The 7500-nt window shown below is 32.8% G+C and overlaps 1 protein-coding gene across 1 annotated transcript in view; it reads right to left on the bottom strand.

The window, feature by feature from the left end:
• The window catches only part of LOC137623469 (uncharacterized), an 802186-nt gene that overhangs the window by 1409 nt on the left and 793277 nt on the right, over positions 1-7500 (bottom strand).

The raw sequence follows: 7500 nt of genomic DNA, 5'->3' as shown, positions 1-7500 counted from the left end.
TCTTAAAAGGTTTGTGAAATGAAAAGGGGAAAAACATATATAAGGTATACTGGAAAAAAACCACTCATTGAATTTCCTATTCAATAATAACTATATACCTAAAAATTATTAGTCCAATAAAGTAATGCTAATTACATACTAAATATATCATAGCAATTGAGAATCTTCATAATCAGGCCATTTTAGAAAAGCTAGATTTAATACACAAATATAAAATAAACTCGGAAATTCATTACCAACACGCAATTTCCTAGCTAATGGAAGTTCTCTCTGTTGATATTCATACTATTCCCAGAATATTTATTAGTAATAACTGAACGACAAAATTATGAGAAAGGATCTAAGAGATTACAGCGTGTAACAACCAAGAAAAACAGAGCTCACAGCATATTTACCTACTTCTCTAAACGTTTAACGGTCGACTTTTTTGTTACCTAATAAATCTCAACTTGATCCACGCGATTTCTTTTGCCTACAGTGACATTACTGAGAACCTTTACAAATGACTGTAATGGAATAGAGATCATAATGTGTCGTTTTATTTACCTTACGAATAATATATAGCGTATTCTCTTCGTATTATCTTAATTTTCTCAAATTGTTTTTTAGGTAACCTGGATCCAGATACAATATGCTGCATTTCGGTAGTGCAAAGAGTACTATGCCTAATTGCGATATTTGCAAGTCAAAATCCATTGGCCTTATTTCACAAAGGTTTCTAAAAATGTTAATGTTCAAGATCTCATTCAAGTATCTGGTAGTCCGTATGCACAGGGAAAACATAGTACTTTTAAAACTCTTTTAGGAAAAATATATTGCCTGTAATACCCCTTTAGTGAAAACTAATACAACCCAGAACAATTTTGACATTTGTGTACAATTTAGGCTCCATTCAACACTAATTAAGGGATACCTTTGATTTAAGGAATCACAAAATTCATAATTTATTGGTTGTTGGATTTTAAGAAACTAACAGTATCGTTGTAGTTGTAAATTGATGCATAAACTCGATTAGTGTTCATTAACTATTTATAGTACGTGTCCCCTCTCATCATAGTCTTGGATAACTGATTCTTTCTGCCTTTTAAATTTTATAAAACAATAATCCCCATTATTTTCTGTATATAATATTCGATTGTTGAATTGTAATTCTGCAGTTAGTGATTTGTACAGATAGATTGCGTTTCTTACTTCAGTTTGTGAATAAAAAAAAAAAAAGTTTCTCTCATTCTATATTTGATTTTTATTCTGTTATTGATCATGTTTTCAAAACTATTATTAAAACCCAAAAATCATTCATTTAAAGAAAGCCAAAATTTATAATACAACAAATTGCTTGTTATATTAGCACAGCAATAGATATTTATGGATAGCCTACGTATATATTTCATAATACTTGTGCAGTATTATCAGTATTGAATGAAAATTTAATGGAAAACAAAAGAATGTGAATGCAATAAAGCCCGATTTTCCTCGGTGCCATTCCTTAAATCATTAAGCTACCAATAAAACTATAACTTACATATTCTAACGAGTTCACCTCTCAACCAGGCAGTTCTTTATGACTACCCTTTCCTCCAATAAGTTATTTAAAGTTCCCTTTTGGGTCATGTCCCCCTTATGACAACCACTGGGCTAACCTATTGTGCTTGATCTTTCAAAATATAGTATTCATGGACATCAGTTATGTTTATTTCAAAGTAACTAAATGTTTAGTATTGGCACGCGAGATACTTTTGTAACAAATATTTTCTTATTTGTAAAGTGAAATAGATTGGTTGTCCCCCTCAAGATATATTTGTAGCAGATCAGTAAATACAGTAGACAGTAAAGCTAAGACTACATTGATTTACCATACCTCTTACACAAACACTGCTTTGGATTATTTGGAATTATTTACAAGAGTTTGAGTTATCTTCACTCCCAACGCTTCATTTTACACATATCAAAAGTATTTCTATTCTTAGCTCCAGAAATTTTTTATAGGAGATATCTTCTATTTACACCGACGAAGATACTAATGCTAATCATTCACTTGTTACCGTACTATTCTTTGTCCGGTGTTAACAGAAATTGTAGAATTTTCATTTTATATACAAATCAAGAGCATCATTTACCTTCTAGTGACAAATGCTTTTAGTCAAATTTTACTTATTAAATTTCAATAGCGAACATAAGATATAACTGCAGAGTATATGATTGACAAATAATCAACATCTAAACTTTATCGATGTGACATGATAAAAAAATCGACCAATATAGTACGTTTTTCTTATATATATTATGAAACCTTGCGAGTATTTTGCCATCGTTACAGTTCATGTGGCATCGTTTGTATAACGAAAATTTATTTTGACACAGGTTGCCTAAACATTATCAATACTTGGCATTGCCTTCCAAAATGTTTTTCAATCATGAAATAACCAATAGTCACCTTTTTCCAAGGTTCTAAAAACTTTAATTGTCTGAATAAACAGTTTGCTAGCTGAAAAAAAAATCCTGTTATAGTTTTAAATGCTGTCAATGCCATTTGAATTTATATATGATCAAAAAGACGTGAAAAGGGTATGAACATATGGCTCAGACGTACATAGTTCCAAACAACAGATGTTTTTTGGTATTTCTGTGGGGGCTGGCAGGAAAAACTTCATATTCGACTTGCAAAGGAATCTTATAATAAGACAAAAGCACGAGTATATTGTTGCTATGATTTCAACTTCTGCGGTCTGTCACGTATATTTTTGTATTACTTTTACACTGTTGAATTACTTATATACTCTAAAAGTATTTGTCATTGCAATTATAGAAATATTTCTAATGGTTGGTGAAAACCATATTGAATTCAAAGAGGTATTAGTCGGATTCTATCGGAAGACCTCTTTTTTTCAGCTTTTACTTCCACCAATTAATTTCTACTCTAATGTAAATTTCTTGGTGAGGGGAAGATGTTAATAAAGACACTGCCAAGCTCTGCGCTCTCGTACTTAATTAACAATCAACTCTATCCAACTACTTCAAAGGAACTTGTTAGTAGAAAAGTAGTAAACACATATTTATATACATGATACGCAAATCATAAATCTTAAACAGAGGGGACAGTTTTCTGAGAAAAGAGCTTTACCCTCCTCCTCCTCTAAAGGAAGTTTTAGCCATACATGCTAGTTGAAATATAGAATCCTATAGAAATCAGGAACATAAACTTTCAATAAAGAAGATAAACAATGAAGATAGAAGTTTCTTGACGTTGTTAGACCACCAATAACCAAAGTGGAGAGAAGCATATTTTCTATTCGCGAATATACCGATTTGTTCATATCTTATTTGATCAGGAACCACAATGACGACACCAGCGTGATTATTCAACTTGAAGTACACAGTAACACTGTGACAAGCGATTAAATGTAAGTGAATAACTTTCAACACAATATTGAAATATAAGAGAGAGAGAGAGAGAGAGAGAGAGAGAGAGAGAGAGAGAGAGAGAGAGAGAGAGAGAGAGAGAGATTTCTGCTCGAATTACCAATTGATTATTACTTGTAAGTTTTCATAATGGGAAACATGAAAATAAAGTTAATTTAACAATGTCCAAAAAAGAAAGTTTATCATAAATGAGAACTCACGCAGTGTGTTCCTTCCTTTAAGAACCTGGTACTTTGTTAAAAATATATGAACAACTTTATCAGGAGAGTATGACCGAGGCATAAAAAGAAACTAAGCGGTGAAGTTTAAAATAGATAGGTTAGAAAAATATTCACTCCAAAATCAAACCATTGTTCTCTATTCTTGGGTAGTGCCATAGCCTCTGTACCATGGTCTTACACTGCCTTGGGGTAGAGTTCTCTTGCTTGAGGGTACACTCGGGCACACTTTTCTATCTAGTTCCTCTTCCTCTTGTTCTCTTAAAGTTTTTATAGTTTAAATAGGAAATATTTATTTGAATATTGTTACTATTCCTAAAATATATTTTTCTTATTTCCTTTCCTAACTGGGCTACTTTCCCTGTTGGGGCCCCTGGGCTTATAGCATCCTGCTTTTCCAACTAGGGTTGTAGCTTAGCATTTAATAATAATAATAATAATATATATGAGAAGGAAGTTACCAGTTCCGCTATTGTAGGCATGGCGTGGAGTTTATCCAGGGCCTGAAATTAAGTGTCTGTATGATAATGCAGTGGCAGAGAAGCGAATAACCTGGGACTGTGTGATAAGGCCTGTGATGAATAATATTAGCAACAAGACAAGTGGATTAAAACCCGAACTCTGGTATCCACATTGCTAGTCCTCGGCACGGAGTTTATAATGGATGTGCTGCAGACCGCAGATTTTTCCATACGCATTCAGAATTTTCGCAGCGAAGCATAGACAAAATTGAAAAATAAAATTGTACTTTTTCTTTTCATTTTTACGAGGGTAATTCTGTCTCTCTTATTCTGAAGTAGAGTTTTTAAAACTATATTCTTTTCCAGAACAATTGCCCCTTTTCTTTGGAAATACCCGTTTCTAAATCTTTATTGGGGTTATAATAGTTTCAAGTTAATGGTACCTTTCTTATCATATATGTATATGTGTGTGTGTGTGTGTTTATGTATATGCATATGTATGAATATCACATAGTGTATATGTATATGTATGTATATGCATATATATCATCATCGTCAGCTGTTACTAGTGTACTGCCGGACAGAGGCCTCAAACATGTTATTCCCTCCCGTCTGTTTATACTCTTTCTACGCCAGATAATACCCGCAAATTTTGTTAACTCGTCAGTCCATCGTCTTCTCTTCCTTCCCCTGCTTTATTTGCAATCTCTAGGTCCCCATTCTTTTATTTTTTTGTCCATCTGTTTTCTGTCACTCTTATTATAAGTCTTGTCCAGATCCTTTTCTTTCTCTTACTTGTTAGAATATTCACTACTTTAGTTTTCTCTTGTAACCATGTTTTGTTTTTTCGTCTCTTAGTGCTAATCCTATTATTACTCTTTCCATAACTCTTTGAGATGTAACTAGCTTATGCTTTAAGGCTTTAGTAAGGCCCCAAGTTTTTTTATGCGTAAGTTAATACTGGTAGGGCCATATGATTAATTGTTTTTTCGGAGAAATTAGCATTCTACATTTCATAATCTCATTTTGTTTACCAAAAGTTCTCCATCCCATGTTTATCCTTCTTTTAATTTTGGTATCGTGTCCTGTAGAAACATTTACTGTCATTTGCGTATAGTCACTGATAATCTCTAGAGGTTCGTCCATTACCCTTATTTGCTTTCTCTCTGCATTTTCATTGATCAATATCTTAGTTTTACTCAAATTAATTTTCAGTCCTACATTTCTGTTTTCTCAATTCAAATCTTCTATCATCCTTTGCAATTCTTCCCATGATTCACTGTCATCTGCAAGTCTTAAGCTGTTAAGGTATTCTACATTAATATTGATTCCAAGTCTAAGTTCTCAAAAACTTCTAGGCATACTGTGAATAAGTTTTATGTAGTTCTAGGATTGCTGTACTACCAGAATACATACCGCATACCCTCCATGGAGGGTATGCGATCGAGTCGGATTATTTATTTATTTATTTGTCTGTCTTTGTGTCCATGGTCAGGTTTACGTCAAAACTGCTTGACGGACTTTGACGAAATTATTATTATTATTATTATTATTATTATTATTATTATTATTATTATTATTATTATTATTATTATTATTATAGTATAATATACAGCTTTTGTTGGAAAAACAGGATGCAATAACCCCAAGGGGTCCAGCAGGAAAAAATAGCCTGGTGAGAAAATATAATGAAATAAACAAACTATATAAAAAGTAATGAATAATCAAAATAGAATACTTTAAGAAATGAAACATTAAAACTAATCTTTCATATACAAACTATAAAACGAGACTTAAGTCAGCCTGTTCAACATAAAAACATTTGCAGCAAGTTTGAACTTTTGAAGTTCTTCCGATTCAACTATCCGATTAGGAAGATCATTCCACAACTTGGTCACAGCTGGAATAAAACTTCTAGAATACTGTGATTGAGAAGGCATGATTATTAGAATTAATAGAATATCTATTGTTACAAACAGGATTGAAATGTCCGGGAAGATCTGAATGTGAAGAATGGTCAGAATTATGAAAAATCCTATGCAACTTGCATAAGGAACTAATTGAACGACGGTGCCAGAGATTGATATCTAGATCAGGAATAAGAAATTTAATAGACCGTAAGTTTCTGTCCAACAAATGAAAATAAGAATCAACAGGTGAAGACCAGACAGAAGAGCAATACTAAAAACAAGGTAGTATGAAAGTAAGAAAACACTTCTTCAGGATAGATTGATCACCGAAAATGTTAAAAGACTCTAAATAAGCTAATTTTGGGGGCAATTGAAGAAGAGGGAGACCTTTATTTCTCAAAAGTAAATTTTCTGTTGAGAATCTCGCCTAGAATTTTAAAAGAGCCATACAGTATTGAAGAAACATTATCATTTCTGATATCCCGATGTTGAGGAGTCACTGTCCTCGACTACTTGCAATCAGTTTGAGTTTTTTTAGGATTCACTTTCATGCCCCATAATTTGCACCATCCACTAATTTTAGCTAGATCTCTATTAAGTGAATCGGCACCCTCAGATATACATTAAGGAGATGGAATTGATGCAAAAAGAGTAGCATTATCTGCTTATGCAACGAGCTTGTTTTCTACGCCAAACCACGTCATGTATATACAACATGGAAAGTAATGGGCCAAGAGCACTACCCTGAGCAACACCAGATATCACATTCCTATACTCCCAATGGTGCCCATCAGCAACAACTCTCTCTCTCATCTATTTCTTACTTTTGAACCACTATGCCATGCATAGTGGTTTTTCATAATCATTTGATTTATCCATTTGCTGGTTTACTGTATGGATACGGTCAGTTATTTTTAATTCCAGCTTCTAAAACCCTCCTACTCTTTATTTTCGGCCTAATATCATCTTTGTAAATATATCATATAATACTTAATGGGCGAGAATTTTCAGGTCTTTGATCTCCCTTTTTGTTAATTAGTATAGTGATAAAGTTTTTACAAGCTGTGGGTATAGAGCGTTCTTGAAAACATTTTGTGTATGGTTCAGCTTGTTTTACTATTATGATATCTCCTCCATCTAATTGTTAGGCCATCTTCTACTGCTCTGCCTCTGCATAGCTTCCAATGCTTTTTTTTTTTTTACTTCTCCTACAGTTACTATTGATACCAGCTCAGATATTTCATTATTTCTATCATCAAAGTTATCTCTTATATCACTATTGTATAGAATTGTATAGAAATCCTCTGTAATTGTTATCACCCCATCTTTTTTTGTTGATAATATCTCCATTGTCATCCTTTAAAGCATATATCTTTTGGCATCCTATTCCAAATTTTCTTTTCATTAATATGATGCTTCTTCCTGTCTTAAGTACAGTGTTTCCTCAATTTTGTTCTGATCGTGTTTACGAATGTCTTTTTTTTAGTTTGT

The sequence above is a fragment of the Palaemon carinicauda genome, chromosome 1 (assembly GCF_036898095.1).
Source record: "Palaemon carinicauda isolate YSFRI2023 chromosome 1, ASM3689809v2, whole genome shotgun sequence".
Taxonomy (NCBI): Eukaryota; Metazoa; Arthropoda; class Malacostraca; order Decapoda; family Palaemonidae; genus Palaemon; species Palaemon carinicauda.
The sequence above is the reverse complement of the archived record's forward strand: the minus strand, read 5'-3'. Positions and strand labels throughout refer to the sequence as shown.